This window comes from Chrysemys picta, chromosome 5 (genome assembly GCF_011386835.1).
Source record: "Chrysemys picta bellii isolate R12L10 chromosome 5, ASM1138683v2, whole genome shotgun sequence".
Classification (NCBI taxonomy): Eukaryota; Metazoa; Chordata; order Testudines; family Emydidae; genus Chrysemys; species Chrysemys picta.
Window position 1 is genome coordinate 79,564,088 of NC_088795.1, and position 21,160 is coordinate 79,585,247.

General features: G+C 39.2%; 1 protein-coding gene across 3 annotated transcripts in view; it reads left to right on the top strand.

Moving 5' to 3' along the window:
- The window catches only part of TENM3 (teneurin transmembrane protein 3), a 2,213,160-nt gene that overhangs the window by 1,228,520 nt on the left and 963,480 nt on the right, over positions 1–21,160 (top strand). For all 3 annotated transcript variants that reach the window (XM_065596701.1, XM_065596700.1, XM_065596702.1), the window contains one exon: positions 10,185–10,343. The gene's annotated coding sequence lies outside the window, so the exon portion shown is untranslated. The remainder of the gene's footprint in view (positions 1–10,184; positions 10,344–21,160) is intronic.

Below are 21,160 nucleotides of genomic sequence, written 5' to 3' on the forward strand. Positions count from 1 at the left end.
AAAGAAAAGAAAGAAAGAAAGAAAGAAAAGCTGTATAAAGAGTAATAACCTTGACTTTCCAGTACATATTTTCTGCTCATATTTTCTGACTAATTTGCAACAGAGATCATAGCCATATGATCTGTAGACATGACATATAGCTGCTATAGCCTCTGACCCCAAACTGAGGTGTTGAATTGAGAGAATTCAGATCCAGCTACAGAAATCATTGATACGTCTTCAGCTTCAAGACCTTTGCAAGGTTAAGTGTATGATACTTTTATCTCTTTTATTACTCCTCAATAAAAATCTTTCCTATTCAATGAGGATAGTGTGGGGACAGGAAAAGTTAATGAAAGTCTCTGCTTTTGGTTGACTGGGACTGTGATGAGCGGCAAAAAAAAACAAAGCTACTAATTATATTACAAGCATAGTTCTGTTTTTTTGTTTATGTGTTTTTGAGGTAATAAAAAAAACAACCTAACTTCATTTATTATGATCTGCTTCAGAGCAGCCACTAAAATTCTACTGTTGACTTTTTTTCAAAAACTATATTTTAGGTGCAAAATATATTCATATCAGTATAGAAAGAACACTGCTCCTAAAGCATGGCTTTTGTGACACTACTGTTCACCAACAGAAGAAAAGAAATAATAGTCTTCCTCAATCCCCTTCATATTTCACTGCTGTTGGGAGAGTGGGGAATATATGTTGTGATTCAAGCAAGAGTACTTTTGTTAGAAGCAACAAAATAGCATTTTACTGGAGGATACAGAAGTACCATAAATCCATATATTAAATTGCTTGCAGTATCCAGGTTAAGTCACGGCAAACTATAATAAATAATGAGCAAAGAAATACATCTGTTTCTGTAAAGCATTTTAATACAGACATTTTTAAAAATCAGGGTGGACTAGTTGACTTTTGCTAGAGCTGTCATAAATATTGGCTGCAAAAGTGCCACTCACATACTCCTTTGTATAAAAAATCCAGCATTTTGCATGAAATTTTGTGTGCAAGTGACAAATGTTTTTAAAAATAATCCTGGACATTTTCCCACATTCCAGTGCCTGAAGAAATTTCAAGACTATTTTTACCAGTGCATTTTCTTGTTTCAGATTGCTTTGATTGAAACTAGTCACATGGTATGGATTCTGTTTCCCTGGTTGATTGAAACTTTCTTGTTTGATTAGGAGTAATTGCATAAGCTATTGTGAGTGCTTCTTTGAGTACAAGTCTACACATAGGGCAAGTCTACACTTAAAATGCTGCATCAGTGCAACTGCACCACTGTAGCACTTTAGTGAAGATGGGAGAGCTTCTCCTGCTGGCATAGTTAATCCACCTCTGCGAGAGCCGGTAGCTATAACGACTATGTATCTGTTTTTTTCCCTCTCATCTCCCACTCTCAATCTGAATTACAAATTATGGGCTAGATCCCACAAGGAGCGAGCGCTGTACATCCCTACGACTGTTTTAGTAGAATAGCAGGGAACTTTTTTCTTCAGGTGTTTAAAAATCCATAGGAATCCATTTCTTGTTCTTTTTAATCCTCCCGATTGATACTGCCAAGAAACAGTTGCATTTTTCTCAAATGAAAATGATTTTCTGGCTCCAAACCTGGACTGTGTCTGAGTTTCACTTGTTAGAGAGCAAACGTGGCTTTAATGCTATCTTTACACTCCTTCCCCTGATCCTGGGGCTGGCTAGCCAGCCAGCCATATTAGGGCAGCCTTGCTCTAATATGCACATCTGATTGCCTATGGTTCCCAATGGCCATCATGGCAACTGGAAGTCACCTAGTGTAGATGGGTCAGACATGCCCCCACATTCTGAGATCTGCTATGATGGATCTATGCCACCGAGGGATTCCCCCTAGTTTGGGGAATCCTTCCCCCAGACAGCTAAACTGGCTTTATGGCTGGCTTGAGGCAGCTGTAGAGGGGACACGGATTTGGACCAACGTTTCTTCACCATGATAAAGTATACAGTATACCATGTTGTCAGTACACTTCCACTCAGAATCTGCTCAACTGTGCCTGTATCATCTTTACAAACCTATTGTCTGTTTTACATAACTGAGAACTGACTCATACATAAGAATTGCACAGATTAAGGCCACCGCCTTGTTTAATCCTCTCCTTGACCACATAGCCAGGAAATGAATGGAATTTAACTTGTTTAAGGCCTAATTTCAGATCACTTCCCTATTAAACCCCTTCCCTCAACTCTGAAGTAAAGGAATTGGCTTGATTTTAATCTATTAACACTTAAAGTAAATTACAGATCTATAAGTATGGAGCACACCACTCTGAGAGAGATCACTAATCAGAGGCTTTTTTCTGCTTAATTGAGGCGTCAGAATGATTTCACACACTGTGGGAGCAGCAGCAATCATCTATGCAGAAAAGAGAACCACTGAAAGGGCCATCTCTTCTAATTGAAACTGGACAAGATGGCCAGGTCTAGAAGCTGCAACATGATTTCCCATTATTAGGCATCTTGTCTTGCAAACCCCAGAGAGATGTGTGGAAAAAATAAAGGTCCAGTTTGCTAAATTTAACTGGGAAGAACAGACGGTTATAGAGAGATCACCACATTTTGGAGCCAGAAATTGGGAAGCAGTTCCTTTTCTTATATAGATGAGGATGCTGTGACAGAGCCCATTAGCAGTGAAGTAGGAAGAGTGATATCTGGAAAGTGAATAGCAGGATGAGCTCTCTTCCCCACAGTAATGATGTGAGAGAAGTTTGCAGTAATGTCATGTTGTAATTCATGCTTCTCCAAATTGAAGGAGGGGGATCAATTACAATATGAAGACTGGTAATAGAGTGGTCAGAAGGTGTATTAAGGGTAGTGGTCATATTCCAGTGCTGGTTCTACTAATATACTCCACAACACAGCAGCAGCATAAAATATGACTGCATTCACTTCTCTGAAACCCAGAATGAGAACAGTGGGTAGGGGCTTCCCCCCATTATATCATTTATATAATATGCTGCTCGGTCACTTGGTTGGCTGAGGGTTTACTGGAATATCAGTACAAAATGAGTGGGTACCTTGGCATATGGAAGATGACAACATTCTGCTTTTGCTTTTCATAATTACTATTAACAATGTGAAGATATACTGGTGGGGATGGATGGGTTGGGGATTGCACTGGGAAGCCTGAGTAGCACTTTAGGACCTTGTAAAAAATTTTCTTTCACAGTTATTTGCTCCTCTCTAGTACCATAACTTCCATGTAAGTAATGCACACCTTGAAAGCAGTAATGCTTTGGTACCCACAATATTACTTACACCACCCAGACTTATTTTTTGCATGTTCAATAATGATACTGTCTTTAATTATAGGATCACAGATTATTTCCAAACAAATTAATAGACTATATAGAGCTTTTCTGTAATCTTAGATAAATATATGTAGCATCTAGGTAGTACAGAATAATGTTCTGCTCCAGTTGGCTTGATCATGACAGATTACCTTATTTACTGTTGTGATGGCTCTCTACTGGCATTCCTCCCAGAGTGGATGTCTGTGGTTCTCCCCACATCAGAATGGAGTACCAGGCTAACACTCCCTAATCCCTTCATACTGTTACAGAGTGAGCAGTTGCTTTCACCCCTTGCAGTCCCTCATGACTGCATCCCTCAGGTGACAAGTTTCACTACCTTCAGCTCTGCCAGGGTGGACCCTTGTAGTTCTACTACTCTTAGTTAAAATCCCAGGTTAGCAGTCCCCTGGTTTCAACCATATTAACACATGAAGGCCCAACTGGAATTGATACCTGTAAGTCACTTGTCTCTGGAAACCTGTGATCAGTACTTGATTAAAGTTATTCAAAACAGATCCTTCCGTATTGTCCATTCACCCCAAAGGTACACACAGCAAGAAGAGAACAAGCTAAGAATCCAAAAGGTTTACCTGCTTGGGTCTTTCTTAAAAGCTCATCATCTCTCTCAAAGCTTAGCAAAGGCCAACTGCCTCAGACACATCCTGCACATCTCTGCCACAGACCCACAGCCCTGTTATGTTCTTTGCTCTCAGCATCAGTCCTGTCTCTCACCCCGCAAGCAGGTCAAATATGTAAAAAATTACAGATCCTATGGTAATAGTATCGTATTCCTGTTTGCTTTTCAATTGAGTGTATGGTTAAGAACCAAGAAACTAATTCCCCAGTCATATGGGTTAATCAGTTTTCTTAACTTTCTCATTTCAAAAATATGGATTTGAAATGTTGCATAAAGTTGAGTATAGATACTGAGATTAGGGTAGGTGAGGAGAATGTGACAAATGGAAGGGATAACTGGGAAGACTGAGGTAGCAAACTGCTGAATTCAAAGTTATCACATACAGCTGCATCCCAATTTAAAATGAACTTCTCTCTTATCCATAGAGTCAGCAATGGTCACTGTCTCGACAGTAGAACACATTAAGGTATGGCTGCCTGATTAATGACTTCCATCCGCATTTTAGGTGTTGCTGACTGCAATAGAATCATTTTCAAAGTGACTCCCATGCTGTATGATAAACTGATAGACGAAGGATCTGACCCTCCTTCACAAGAGTTCTTTGGCCACAGAGAAATCTCCACCTACTGTGTTTCTCTATGCTTTAATGTACTAGAAATAAGAAAAGTCAAGCTGAACAATTCTTACTGTATGGGGATAGGACTGAGCTGGGATGGACTCCAGCAAAACTTAAGATTTAATATATAGTAACACTTCTGAACTGCTACTGTAGATATTTCAAGTAATGCTGCATAAAAGAAATGCTTTTCAGATGTAATATCATTTTCAGGGTATATCAGGTACTGTGAATATTTGGCAAATATTTTCCTACCTCCATTCTTACCTGTGTGTGTGGCAGGGGGATATATAGAAGGAAGGTTAGCAGCTACTATAAGGTGGGAGATAAATTTCCATTTTAACTCCATTTGACCCTGATAACATTCCAAAAACTTTCTTTTGTTCCTTAAAACCACCCACCCACCACCATTACAACAAAAACCCATGAAGATAAATTAAAATTCTAAGAGAAAGTTACAATTTTAAAGCACTGAAGTCAGGAAATGACATATCATCTTAACTCCATCCTTTTGTTTGAATGTATTACCATATAGTCTTTAATTCTAGATTCACATACTGTTCCTCAAATAGTATCATATGTCATCAGTTCCTAAACTGTGGCCTAGGGATCCCTTCCTAAAAGTCCACAAGGGCTGGTAACATAGGACGCTAGAGGGAATTAAATCAGATCCAGACTAAATCGCAAAGAGAGATAAAATGAAGAACAAAAGTAGACAGTGTGATTAATGTTTTTTCAAAAAGGATAGAATACTTACCTCAATAAAGATAGCTAAAATTATGTAAATAGTTTCAAAATATTTCTTATCCTGGAAACATCTGTTGTTTTTGATGCTAGGAATTTTTGCATTTGGAAATGGGAAAGATGGTGACCTAGACCACTACAAATGGAAGAAAAGATACCCACAAGACAGGTTTCAGAGTGGTAGCCGTGTTAGTCTGTATCAGCAAAAACAATGAGGAGTCCTTATGGCACCTTAGAGACTAACACATTTATTTGGGCATAAGCTTTCGTGGGCTAGAATCCATTTATTCTCCTGTATTTTTCACTTAATGCATCTGATGAAGTGGGTTCTAGCCCACGAATGCTTATGCCCAGATAAATGTGTTAATCTCTAAGGTGCCACAAGGACTCCTCGTTGTTTTTACCCACAAGACAGTTTGTGAACTTTTATGAAAGTTTCAGAATACCTCTCCATATGCAATGCAATATTTATCTATAAGCTTAGATACACATGTATACTATTGTTATGGCAGGAGTCACCAGATGGTGCCACTACACATAGTCTTACAAGGTGTTTCTTAGGCTATGTCTACACTATGAGTGATTCCCAGCTCCCATACACAAACTTGCTCTCACTCTCATCTGAAGTAGCATGCTAAAAATAGAAATATAGCCGAGGTAGCATGGGCTAGCTTCCACAAATACATACTGATGGGGTTCAGGTGGGTTTGTACTTTAGATGGCTAGGCTGTGCTCAGCTCTAGCACACCCCTAGGTCATAATATAGACATAGCTGTAGTGCACAAGCACTGTTCACTCTTTGAAGAAACTTATTATGATTTTATAATACAGCTTTTACTGGGGGGAGCTGTGGTTATCACAAAGGGAGTTTACCTTCGCCCTTAATCTCTCTAGAATCAATTCTGGAGGCAGAGTTGCTTCCTGGGATTTTTGTGACATAGCTATCATTGTTCTATAAGGATGTAGGGTATTGCTGCAGAGGCCAGAGGTCATCTTCTATTTTGGAAGGTGGGTCTTGGACTGGAGGTGGCAGTACAGAGTGTGGCTAGGTGAAGTTTACGATAGGTTCTCAATGATGCGTTATGTAATGTATAAATACAAATAATTTAGTAGTTACATATAAACTCTCCATGCCTTAATAAGAAAAACACATGAACCAGACATCAACATTTTGGCTGTGCTCCCTGAAAGAAGGAGTTGCCTGTGTTTTGACCACCTCTGTTCAAGGAATTGTGTATGTTGTGTAAAACAAACAAGTTGCACTAAAAATATACCCAAACTCCATGTTACTAATTTCTCCTCCAACGGAAAGCAGACCTGTAAGGCCCCAGCATCTGCTGACTTTCAACAGAGGATTGATACTACGGTATATTATTTTTGTCATAACAGTTCACAAACTTAGATGATTTTATATGGTAAGTTTTCTCTTCTCTAAGGTGTATTGTGACTAATTTAGCCATGAACTTTTCAATTTCTTTACAAGCAGACACACAGTCATTCTTAGATTCAGTTTAGGGAATAAGGTCATTAACTACAACTGTTTTGTTTTTTAAAATTGTATTTTAAACTTATTTTTTCTCCTTGAGATAGAACCACATTCTCTAAAGTGTCCACTAACTCTGGGTTTCCATCTTTAGTCTTTCAGGGGTAGTGTAAGTTGCTGGCTATTCCCCAGCCCACAGAGGACCCTGCTACACCCAATGTCTCTTTCTAGGCACAATTTTATTTTCTAAACATAGGCAAACAAACAAACAAAAAACAGTTCCTCAGCCCACACTGGGCTACAGCTCCCAGGTGATTTCCCCTTTTGCCTCTCTTAGTCCCTCTGTTTCAGGATTCTTCCTTGCTCTTTTGGCTGAGCAGCACCTCACAAGGCTTTCACACACACACCACCCCCCAGATTCCCTCCCCCCCCAGGACTCTGGCAACATCTCCTAGGAAATTTCCTGCTCTCCCTTCCTTATTGACAGTTTGGCTCTTCATAGCCCCACCCTCTTAAATGGCCAAACTGGGAGCACCCGTTCTAGCACAGGGGAGCTGAACCTGTTTAATTTAAAGGAGCCAGCCAACTTATGACAGTCTGATTTTCTGTGACGCTAAGCAATTGTTATTGACTTCAACTACTCAGCACTTTGGAAAAATCAAACAGTAGGTGTCCAAAAAAGAATTAGTAGCCACTTTTGAAAATTTGGGTCTTCCTGTTGTTTTTGATTAGCTATAACAATTAGTACATTTGCTGTATCACACACCGTTTTTTAAATAAAGAAACAAATCAGGAAAGTAGATATTTTTGTTTTTCATGTGCCTGGGTATAGCTAGATAAGTTCATCCATCTTTGATAATTATTTTATGATAGCACATGATATCCAGTGGTTCTCAGCACGTTTCATTTAGAATATTTAGTACAACTGTGTTGACATTCTGTGAAGCTCTTGTGATAGCTGCATGTCAGAAGTTTTTGTGGCTGAATTTGATTCACCTGAAGGCAGGTCACAAATCTCAGTCACAGTTCAGTAGATCATCCAGATTTTATTGTTCGAGTCAGCCTTGTTTTATAGCTGGCTTCCAAAGCAGCATACCACCAGTGTGGGTTCAGATGAGAACAAACTAAGGAAACATGAAGGAAGGGAGTGAGGAGGCAGAGGGAATGAGCAGGCACCATGCTGCTAACATTCAATTTGTACTTACCTAAAAGTCCTGTGGTTCAGTTCTTGACATTGTCCCTTGTGAATGACAGCAAATTAAACAGTTATAACATTCATCTTTGTTCAGAAGAACAAAGAATGACCGTTTATTCTGAAGTATAGTGTGTTGGCCATCTCCGCCATCACTTTAATCAAGGGACACACAAGGAATGTGCTAAATATGACTAGTAGGAGGCCGCAGATAACAAGACTCAATATTTTGCTTCAATTAAGAGAGTAAAAATAACAAACCATAGGCATATCTCTTTGGCCTTTCCATATAAAAATATATGCCCAAAGTGTTAGTGAATATTAAACATGTCCCTGTCCAAAGTCTATCATACTCTAAACCAGAGGGATAATTTAGAAAACTGTGTGGAAAACTAACAAGATTTCAGATCTCAAAAAATGCATATACTTAGAGTGGTATGACATATAACCAGTCATTTGTACTATGTGACTTTCATAATACTTTTAATTCATTCATAGGATGAAGGTTGAATTTCTAACAATATAGCAAGTTTCTAATACTTATATTCTCAAGGGGTATTGCAGTGTATTCATATGGTATGTAAGGGTATGATTTTTTTTTTTAGCCCATCTACTTATGGGGTTCTTAAATCTAAATGAGTCACACTGCCATCCTATACCTGGGGAGTGCTTCTTATTCCTATTGTATAATAAACACCACATAAATGGCTGGGAATATACGTGAGAGAGAACTGGGAGAGGATTATAAAGTATTTTTATGACCAACATTAACATAAATTATTGGCTAAAATTTTTCCTATTTTATTTCACAGAACAACTGCTCTTATACAGTAGTAATGGTTTCATCATACATTATTGTTTAGAGGAAAACAGTTTACACATGGTACCTGTAATATCGACAGTTTGTTTTGTCAGCTTTGCTACTGTTATTCAGTACCTGTCAGGTACACTAGTTAGGTGGTAAATTTATAGCATATACGATGGCTGTGTTTCCCAAACATATTCCTTTTGTAAAAGCCCATGAAATATAACAGCAATGAAGAACACCAGAACTCACATTTGTTTTTCTTGGGACAGCTAGTAAATCTTTCCCCACATTCTGACGCATCTTTCTATTGTACTATTTCTCTATGCAAGATCCTCCTTTATAATTATTATTAATTATGTCATGTAATGCGTACATAGTTTATTTTAGCTTCTGTTCGCAGCTGCCTGTAACCTTTCAGAACACTAAAATCCTATTTTCTGGGTTTTTCCTCTGTTCTAAATTTCATTTTGGAGTTTGGCATTTTATTTGTTCTTTCCAAGCCTCCCTACACCAGCCTTTCTTTTTGTTTTCTTTGTTTTTGTTTTTTACTCTTTCATTATATTCCTTATTTCAGTCTTTGACAAACTAGTTTGTTCTTGTTCTCTCAAGTGTAAACTTATTTTTCTCTTAATTTTTCCCCCTTTTCCTATGCACAAGCTATTAGCTGACATGTTTATTTTCCAGACCAGCTTTTTAAATTTGTTTTCCCTCCCTTCATTTATAAATGATGTAATATATTATTTATATACTATTTCCCAAGTGAGTCCTAAGCAGCATATTTGATAGTCCTCACACAAGCCATTCCATGAGAGAGGCATCTCTCAAGCAGCTGACACCAGTGAACCCAGATAGTTTTTTAACCTCTCCGAATTTTAAGGTCCAGCCAACAACTGCATACATACTCCATCACTCAGGCTATGAAAGTGATGCAGTGTGCAAGTCCATTCGCTCACTTTTGCTGAGCTTGCATTGTTTTGCCCATTGTATATTCAGTCACAAGGTAGCCTGGAACAAAAAGCTGGCCATCAGAGAGAAATATGGTCCAACTTCAGTACTGTAGATGCACTTGATCAACATCAGCTCAGCATCAATAATTAGACAGGGGTCAAATAGTAATGTTGGCATCCAAACAATCTAGTCAAACTTCAGTTGTCTTCACAAACTGTTACAAGAATTGGACGCAGTCTTTTAGGCAGAATTCAATGTGTACATTGAAAATACTTCTGTATCTATGAAGTTAAATGCGAACAAGGGATTGGTGCCTTTTACATTATTAACAACAATGTCCTCTTACTATCCTTTTTTACATACTAGCTAAAGAACTACATTTACTTTGTATATGACGTGCTGTCCTTTAGAATCTAATTAAAACTTACTTTTTGGTCCTTAGGTAGAAAGATTACTCTGCTGAGATGAACTCTTAATTAATGCACAGAGAGCCTGAAAGTCCCACCTCTCAACAGTGATGATTGACATTCAAGGATACATAAATTACACTAATTGAGCTTTGCATCAATACAGTCTTTCCACAGCCAACTCATCAGAGAAGGTAGGTGAGCAGACCCGCATAAAATGTTATTTCACTATGTTGTATGTTTTCCCAAGGGGGAAAAACTTTTCAAATTACTGAACATTTATTATCATGGGAGGCAGTTCTTCCCTTCCGTTTTAAGATGTAGCTTTTGCTTTTTATTATAAAAATCAGCATTTTTAATATAGCTATTTAAATGTTAATAACCACAAACTTCACAATTTACAAGCAGCAAAATCTTACAAGTAAATTATTATATGCAAAAATAACTTGGCAACATTTATTGATCCCAAATTGTGTTGCCTAGCAACACACAAACATTCCCTAAACAGGAGTTGTTTGGAATCAAAGCCAGATTTTATCATTCAGATATTTAGCTAATTCTTAGTGCACTAAGTCTTTGGCTCAAAAGATCCTGCAGAAATCCTGATGTACAATATATATTAATTGCATTTTCAAACAAATCTAAAGGTATTTTAAGGCTCTATTTTTATGGTAAGTATATTATTTATTACTTTTACTCAGTAACTGCAACTTCTTGTCAATGGAGTAAGACTTAGACATGTTCTCAATACTGTGAATTTTGCATTACTGTCTGAAGTGCTTGTCTGCATATTTTACAATAATATTAAAGTGATGTATAGTTTGTAAGAATGAACTGGCTGTTCGGTCTGTAGAAGGTCCTCTCTTAATTTTTCACCAACAGTCTGATGTAGTGATTTTATGATATTTAGGTATACACTCACTCATTTATTTATAGGAACTGAAATGTAGGGACCTTTTGGTTATGTTTCTGAATTATACTTGTGTGACAGGGCTGGGCTTATCAGTGGTACCCCCTAAGAGTTAGTTCCTAGGTCACAACTCTTACTGGTCTCTAGCATCTCGTACTGCTGGTCACTATGGTGTGATGGCAATCTCTTTTTTAGTAGATAGAAACTTGGCCTTCCAGCCAGGTCACCACTGAAATCCATCCCTTTCTGGAGTAACAGAGTCCAACAAAGCAGAGAAGTACAATATTCCCCAAAAAGGAGTTGCATGCCCAATTCCAGGCCCTTGAGGACCTCATACCTTTACTTCAGGACTTACATTGTCTATATCCCCCTGGGCTCTCCCTCTACTGGGTTCTGACGCAGGGTCCTAGAAGTGGCTATGATATCAAGCACCCAGGAATGCTCTGAGACTGCCACCTTGGCTGCTTCCTACCACTTACATTCCTTGTCTAGGGCATTGTTACAGTCTCACAAACAATCCAAGAAAAGATAGAACAAAGGGTTCTTTAATCATTAAGGAGAAGTTAGTTGCTGCTGTGAGGCCTAGGGTAGCTGTCACTTGCAGACCCCTTTCCTGCAGCAAGGATTGCCGCGGTGCCCATACTTAGGATAGGGGCATGGACCTATCCCAAGAGCCCCTATCTGCTATTCCTTCTTTCTGAGCTGTCTGTCTCTCTTTTAAACTCCTCTTCCAGCTGGAACAGACTCTGCAGGTGCAGTGGGGCAGGGCCACTTGGGCCCAGAACTTCTCCTTAACCTTTCCATTGGCTCTTTTGGTCAGGTGCCCACACCTTTTCTTTTACCTGTGGGCTTGTTAACCCTTTACAGATAAAGCAAGCAGTGAACAGACACCAGGAGGAATTTTACAGCTAACTGGCTGCCTGGGTGTTCATAAACAGGGGCTACCCTCCCCCTTCATTTATCACATGCCTCCCAAATCACAGATGGTGCTGGCCAGCCTGGTTCAGGTCGGGTCCACACTGGCTGGGATTTCTTCCTGTAGGTTTAGGAAACAGAGTTAATAAGATTCATGCTCCTCTAATTTTACTAATAATTACATGAAGAACTAAACAGTACTTTTTACATTTCAAGGACTACATTGACTTAGAATGCAGAGACATTTTTACTTGGCTGATTCTGGGAAACCTTCCCGGGAGAGTGCATCAGCCACTTTGTTAGAGGCTCCTGAAATGTGTTGTATCTCAAAATCAAAGTCTTGAAGAGCTAAACTCCACCAAAGAAGTTTTTTATTAGTCTTTTTGACTGTGTGAAGCCACTTTAGTGCAGCATGGTCAATCTGCAGGTGGAACCGCCATCCCCAAATTTATGGGCCTTTCTATCTCGGTGTTGAGTTTATATACTCTATCACAGCTTGCCATTAATTTAAGACTATATTACAGTGCAAGCCAGTTAAAATGAAGTCATTGAACAAAATCCAGTGGGCTCATCTTTAGCTGATGTCCATTTAAAGAAAGAGGTACCAGTGAGCGCAGGGTGGATTCAGAGAAACCAGGGAGAACTGGGAAATATCACAGAGATATTTGGCAGAGGAGAGAAATTGCAAATGGAGTGTGGAAGGTGCTGGAAGCAATCAAGGAGGAAAACTGAATCTCCCCCCCCCCCCCCCCAAAAAAAAGCCAACATAAAACTGTAGGCATGGCTGAAGTAACAACTCACTTTTTAATCTGTTTGATCTGGGAAACTGACTTTTGTCTAGTTTGTTTAAATTGTCTGGATAACTTCAGCCCATTTTAAAATGAGCTATTGTTTTTTCCTTGTTTTTAATTTTCATTTCACTCATAAAATCTGTTCCTTAGTGCCTTATGTTAAAGATGTCAGTGAAAATCTTGAGTCCTTGTAATAAGATCAAATTTACATAAGTAAGAAATTGTCCAGTAATGTATTACTTTTACCTGTGGTCCTTTTGGTTTCTAATTAGGGTATGTGTCCATTTAGGGCTTGTAAAATGTTTAGACGTGCCTCAAAGGTATTATTTTAGGATTGTTAAAGAAGCCAAAAGAATATTTATTGACTGTGTGTGCCGTGCTTCAAACATAGAACAGTAACACTTCCTCAAAAACTTTCCAAATTGAAAAAGATTAACTGAAACCTGTGATTATCGATTGCCTAAGATTGTGTTACATCTGGATCAGGAAGAGATGCAATTGTTTGTGTTTAAATGAAAAGTGAATGCATTTGTGAAAGAAAAACTGAAGACTACCTGTGTATTGACAAGGCAATTACTTAACTCCAGCTGCTAATGGAGACTTTTGACACTTGTGCTTCAACTGACAAGCAGGTTATAAAGAGAAGGATCTTTGGGTATATATACACTCTTGCTAGGGAAGAGATGCTTCACAGAGATTCCGCACCATGGTCAAATTGCTAGAAACTAGATAGTTCTAAGATGTTGAACACTAGAGCCAATGGGCTGGATCTGGTCTGCCTGTTGTATTTACAAGACCCTTATGGCAGGTTAAGATATTTCATAATTTAAAATTTAATTAAAAAAAACAATGTAAGCTCTGTGGATATTTATGAAGATAACCTTCTAAATGGTGAATCAAGGCAATGCTATCTTACCAAATCTATACAGAGAGAGGCTGAAATTCCTAGAACAGTGTGAAGCATAATATTCATCCCAATATTGATGAAGCCTAAATGGCAACATTGACTCCTTCACTAATGATCATTTTAATAGAAACACCCATTTAAAAAGCGTTTCCATTTTAATGTTGTTGTAGCTGTGTTGATCCCAGGATATTAGAGAGACAAGGTGGGTGAGGTAATATCTTTTATTGGACCAAATTCTGTGAGTGAAAGAGACAAGCTTTCAAGGTTACATAGAGCTCTTTTTCATGTCTGGGAAAGGTGCTCAGAGTGTCACAGCTAAATTCAAGGTGGAACAGATAAGAAATTAACACATGCCACAAGAGACCATTCAAAGTGAAGTGGACAGTTAACACCTCTACTGTCATAGGACAAATAAGGGTAACAGATTGTTGTAATGAGTTGTAAATCCAGTATCTCTGTTCAGTCCATGATTTTTGTTGCCTCGCAGAGTTAGGAATTTAAGTTCCCAGGCTCAACTTTTGAAGGTGTTGTGCAGATTTCCTTTGATGCTGAGGATTGATAGGTCAGATATGGAGTGATTGTTTTATGATACGGTGTTTTTGTCTTTTTTTCATTTTTACTGTGTAAGAGTATATGAGAGCATTGTGTTTGTCTTGTTTCACCCACATAGTTGCTATTGGGACAGTTAGTGGGCTGGATGAGATACACCATATGTTGGATAGGCATGTGTAGGACCGCTGGATGATGAAAGATTTGTTGTGGGAGGTATTGATCATTGTAGTAGTGGAGATATGTCTGCAAGTTCTGCATCTTTTGTTATGGCAGGAGCTGGTGCTGCTCTGAATTGCTATGTCCTTGGCTTTGAGGAGCTTATTCCTGATGATGAGCTTGATGAGGTTGGGGAGGTCATCTGAAGGCCAGATGAGGGAGTTCAAGAAAAGATTTATTTTAGGATGTGGTCTTCATCAAGTACTGTAGGGCTGTAGTTGTTTAATGATATCCTATATGGGTTCCAGAGTGGGGTGATGGGTGACAAGTAAGGTTGTGCAGTCATAGAGTTTTTTCCCTTCTATTGAAGCAGGTTCTTTTGGGGTATTTGAGTGACCTGTTCTGTGATGTGATCTACTTCTCTGGTGGAGTGTCCTTGTTTGATAAAGATGGTATAAGTGTGTTAAGTAAGGTCCATACCCTGAGCATATTCTGTTGTATCTGAATGCTGCTGTAGATAATAGATTTCTTGGTGGGTTTGGGGTGGTTATGGATCTATAAAGGTTAGTGTGGGTTTCTTATATGTTTTTGTAGAGTTCCATTGTTGAACTTGATCATGATGTCCAGGAAATTGATGTTGGTGTGGGAGAATTCTAGCGAGAGTGATGGTGGTTGTTAGATTTCCACCACAACTTCATGAGGGAGTTTAGGTCATCTATACAAAGGGTAAAAATATTGATGTTTTGCAGGTATATCATTAGTTTCATGGTGCATTTGTCCAGAAATTCTTCATGGAAATGGCCCATGAAGAGGCTGGCATACTGGGGACCATCATAGTATCCATGACTATTCACATTTTTGTCCAGGGGATTACTGAGAGGTTCGGTATAGGAAGAGTAGGGCAGGTGCTGGAAGGGGGCATCAACTTCTGCAACCTCTCCTTTTCCTCTAGACAGGGGGAGGGCATGGAGAGGCCTAAGATTCCTGTGCAAGATTGTTTGGTTGGGGAGAGATGGAGAAATCATAAATTGCTGCGAGGAGTATATTAGAATTCAAGTTCTCCACCCTCTCCCCAAGAAAAATTCTAGTCAGCTCTGCAGCTTGGGGAGATCACAGATGGAACCAAAATTCAAAGTGAAGAGAAGAGCACACAGACAAAGAAAGATGGAGAGTAGAAAAGAAATGGGAAAAGGAGGATGAAAGGAAAGATGAATAAAGGGAAGAACTGGTGGAAGTCCTAAAAGTGTTCTGCATCATTTCTGTACTGCAGATGTACATTATCCTGAATGTAACAGTTAACTATGCTAAGTTAAGACTTATTCATATCTGAAGATCACTTTCATCTTCAATATCATTGCAAAGCTACCTTGGAAATCAGTGAGAATTTCAATGGGGAATTATAGTTAGTATGCGTCCCTCATTGTGTTCCTCCAGGACCACACATCTTAATTAAAAATGCAGTTCTGCATGGAATGAGTTTAATGTACTTTGGTCTTCTCTATGGCATGAGTCCTTGGACAAAGTTAAACACCCTGCAATATTGTGTATCAAAGTTATAATTACTAGTGTAGCCAGGCTTTCCATAGCATTCATATGGGCATGTTAGTTTCATATTTTTACCGGTGTTACTTTGTACAGGTGCCAATAAAATATGCTCATTTGACAGCTTGAAATGGGCATCTGAACAAATGTTGGGAGCAGGTACTAACTTGGGTACTCAGAGGGAGCAAAAGATGATGAAACTGTCTGGTTTCAGGGTCAAAGGAATGGAGTCGGGCGGTGCTCTGCCTCCCCAAATAGTGCCATAGGACGTTGAGATAGTTATTGGGAGTCCTGAGGGTGCTGAACACCATGAAGGGTACCAGGCGCTGTTACAGTCATATATAAATAGAAGGGGGGGGGCGTGGAACCTAAATATTTATTGAAATGTACTGATGATTTCCTGAGGGAGACAACAAAAGTGAAGCATTACTCTGAAATCAGAAGAATCTTAAATCTGACAAGCAAACTCTGAATTGAGAAGTATGCAGACTATCTGAAGATCTTACATAAACACTTTATTGATTACGCCTAGATGGATCCAATCAAATATAAAACACCTCTCCTCCCTAAGGTTGCCAGGCATCCAGTTTTCTACCAGAACACCTGGTCAAAAAGGGATCCTGTCTGGGCCGTTAAAAGTCCGGTTGGCAACAGCAGGGCAGGCAGGTTCCATGTCCAGCTCTGTGCGGAAAGCAGCTAGCATGTCCCTCTGGCTCCTAGGGGGAGGGGTGGCCAAGAGACTCCACATGCTGCACTGGCTCTGCAGCTCCTATTGGCTGGGAACCATGAGCAATGGGAGCTGCGGGGGCAGCACCTGTGGGTGGGGGCAGCGTCTGGAGCCCCCTGGCCACTCCTCTGCCTGGGAGTCAGAGGGACATGCTGGCTGCTTCCCAGGAGACGCACAGAGCCCCCTCCCACACTCCGAACCCCTCTGCCCCACCCTCCAGCCGGGAGCCCCCTTCTGGGTTCTAAACTCCTCATCCCTGACCCCACCACAGAGCCCGCATCCCCAGCCCTCACCCGCTCCTGCACCACAACTCCCTACCCCAGAGTGGTGAAAGTGAGTGAGTGAGGGTGGGGCAGAGGGAGGGAGGGGGGATGGAGTGAGCAGGAGCGGGGCTTCAGAGAAGGGGTAGGGAAGGGGGGCAAGGATGTTTAGTTTTCTGTAATTCGAAAGTTGGCATCCCTATCCCTCCTCCAACAGCAAACCTATATGTGCTCCCCATAACAAATCAAAGGACTCGTGGCAATACAAGCTCCCTGCCTTGCCAATGTTACCTTCTGCACCCAGATCTCTCTTAACCTTCTTTTTGGTGGGCACTGATCATTGAATAAAAACTTTGTGTTTCTATGGCCCCACGCCCAGGGCATGGATCCACTGATCGTGCATTAATCCCCCCCTAGCTAGAAGTAGTATGGGTTTCAGGCTGGGGGCTGCATAAGGTTCCCAATAATTAAGTGGACGTTGTGAGGAGCATGAAGTTTTATGAATACAAAGAATAAATGGAAAGAAATTTGCAGTTTTAAACTGTTTGATGTAATTAACAAGAAATGTGCACCTCAGATGACCATAGAGAGCATTTGGTTACTCATCGTACCAAATTATTTAAAATACTAATACACCTCTACTCCAATATAACGTTGTCCTCGGGAACCAAAAAATCTTACCACGTTATAGGTGAAACCGCGTTATATCGAACTTGCTTTGATCTGCCGGAGTGTGCAGCCCGCCCCCCCGGAGCGCTGCTTTACCGCGTTCTATCCGAATTCGTGTTATATCGGGTCGCAGTATATTGGGGTAGAGGTGTATATTAAGAGGATTCCTGGGACATTACAATATAATACCAATTTATCATGTGATCATTTATCTAACTCTGTGCTCACATTTTTTGAGAGTTTGTGTATTTATAATCATCAAATGGCAATAGCTCACTATGTGCTTCATTAGACTCGGTATCTGTGGAAATATTTATTAGTGGGAAAATTAAGCATATGTTCATAATGTTGGCAGCTAACCCTGCTTCAAACTCAGATGTTCTTCTGTAGTTAAAATGTGTTTTATATTAATTCAACATCAGTATTTTGGCTGTAACATCAACTTTCAAAAAATATTGAGTGTCATCCCAGTTAAGGACAATTTTACTTCCCTTGCTTATGATAAGCAATTAAAGCATTAATATCAGATATTTCATTCTGAACAGTTACAATAATAAAGTACAATCAGCATAACATTATGAGCCTAGACTGGAACCATTAACATAACAGAATACCATTCAAGCTAATAAAATCTGCCCTTATTACATTCTCCACATCTGTACATACACTGCCAACACATGATCAAAGACTGCAGCTGTTTCAGTTATATCATAGTCACATCAGAGTAATTTTACAGGTACAGCAGTTACTATTGCAGGGACATCCTAGTCACCTTGCAGGCATATGTAGTACAGTTGAACCTCATTAAATTGCACCTTGATGTTTCATGAACCTGAAAGTTTGCTATGGTACATCTGTCGAGAACTATGAATGCAGTTTCAGTATTAATAAAGTTTTTTGTCTAATAATGCCTTTAATGGGTATCTTTTTTAGACATTCAGTTGTTGGGGAAACTTAGTATTTCTAAGTCTTATGTAAATTTCTGGACTGTGATCTCCTAAAGGGAAGGCCCATTTCTTCCTATATGTTTGTCTAGCACCTAGCAGTTTTTAGGCATTGGGGAAATAGTAATTCATTAATTAGTTAATTATGCTATAACTTAATTTAAGACCTATCCATCTCCTTTAAGTGAACTTTTTTGTATTATACCAGGTGCGTGAAATCCTGGCTCTACTGAAGTCAAAAAGCTTGTCATTGACTTCAATGGGGCTAGGATTTCAGCCAGTGTATGTTTACTAATAATCCAAATGGTTTGGCCAGTAATAATCAGTCAGCTTCTTTAGTATTACCAGGATCAGTATGAGAAATCACAGACAGAGAAAGAATGATTTGCCTTCTCATTAAGCATTAAAAATTCTTCGTGCGAGATATGTTTTAATAATTAGTTTGTGTTTTGCATAGAATAACTAACTTCCTTATTTCAATACAATTAAATCTTTACTCAGAATTCTTAGGACCAAAAATTTAAGGGGGCCTTAATACAAACTTCATTGTTGTTGATGCAGTTTTATACTCCTATTTAATTAGAAGCACAAATGCTATCATTTAGATGTCTAAGTAGTATACCACATTTGCAGGTGGGCAGAGGTCTAAATGTGAGCATTTGTGTCTATAATTAAATGCAGATGCAAATGGTGCAAAATGAAGACCATTTTTTAAAAGGACATGTTATTAATATATCATAAAAATCATAGAAATGTAGAGCTCAAAGGGATCTTGAGAGATCATCTAGTCTGGTCCCCTGGACTCATGATCCCTGATAGGTGTTTTCCCAATTTGTTCTTAAAAACCTTAAGTGATACAACCTCCCTTTGAAGTGTATTCCAGTGCTTACCTATTTTTATAGTGGTTCGTAATATCTAACCTAAATGTCCCTTGCTACAGATTACTTTCTTGTCCTACTGCTATTGGACATGGAGAACGATTGATCACTATCCTTTTTATAACAACCGTTAACTTATTTGAAGACTATCAGGTCCCCCACAGTCTTCTTTGTTTCAAGATGAAATATGCCTGTTTCTTTTAACCTTTCTTCACGGATCAAGTTTTCTACACCTTTTATCATTTTTGCTGCTCCTCTCTTGACTCTCTCCAATTTGTCCACATCTTTCGTAAAATGTGTTGCTCGCAACCAGACACAGTACTCCAGCAGAGGCCTCATCAGTGACAACTAGTGTGGGACAATTACTTCCCATGTCTTACATATGACACTCCTCTTAATACAACCTGGGATAATAGACTTTTTTGCAGCTTCATCACATTGTTGGCTCATATTCAATTTGTGATCCATTGTAGCCTCCAGATCTTTATCAGCAGTCTTCCCATCTAGCCAGTTATTCCCTATTTTGTAGTTGTACATTAAATTTTTGTTTCCTACATGTAATATTTAGCACTTGTTTTTATTGAATTTCATCTTGCTGATTTCAGACCAATTCTCCAATTTGTCAAGGTTGTTTTGAATTCTAATCCTGTCTTCCAAAGTGCTCGCAAACCCTTTCTTCCCTTTTTTTGTTAATATTAATTGTGTTGAGTATCTGGTCTCCATTAACTTTTTTTTTAGAGAAGACTGAAGCAAAATACACATTGAACACCTCAGCTTTTTTCAAATTATCCATTATTAGCTCTCCTTCCCCACAAAGCAGTAGACCTCCATGTTTCTTTCACGTCTGTCTTGCTCGTAATGTATTTAATGAATGTCTTCTTATTGCCTGTTATGTCCCTTGCTAGGTGTAACTCATTTTGTGCCTTAGCCTTTCTGATTTTGTCCCTACATGTTTGTGATATTCTTTTGTACTCATCCTTAGCAAACTGACCAGGTTTCCACTTTTTGTAGGATCCCTTTTTGATTTTCAGGTCATCAAAGAGCTCCTGTTGGAGTCATATTGGCCTTTTACTATTCTTCCTATCTCTCCTTTGCATCTGGAAAGTTTGCTATTGTGCCTTTATTATTGTTGCTTTGAGAAACTGCCAGCTCTCCTGAATTCCTTTTTCCCTTCCATTTCCTTCCCATGGGACCTTACCTACCAGTTATCTGAGTTTATCCTGCTGCTCTCACTCCTTCCTTTCTTTAGAATCATGAAATCTATCATTTCAGGAGGATTTTCAACCAAGTTGCTGTCAGCCTTCAGATTTGCTCCCAATCCTCCCTGATAAGTCTAAAATGGCTGCCCCACTTGTTACTTCTTCCACCTTCTGAAAAAAGAAATTGTCCCCAGCATATTCCAAGAACTCATTGTGTTTTGCTTCATTAGTTTTCCAACAGATGTCTGGGTAGTCAGTCTCCCATTACTACCAAGTCTTGTGTTTTGGTTACTTCTATTATTATTTGTTCTAGAAATGCCTCATCTATCTTCTCCTCTTGATATGATGGTCTATCATAGACACCTACCATAAAGTTGCCCCTGAATTTTTCCCCCTTTTGTCTTCATCCAGAGACTTTCAGCAGATCTGCCTTCAACCTACTTCTGGACCTCTGAAAAACTGCATACATTCTTCATGTATAATGCAATCACTCCTCCCTTTTTTTCCTGGCTGTCCTTCCTGAACAAGCTGTGCCCCACTATATCTATATTCCAGTCATGA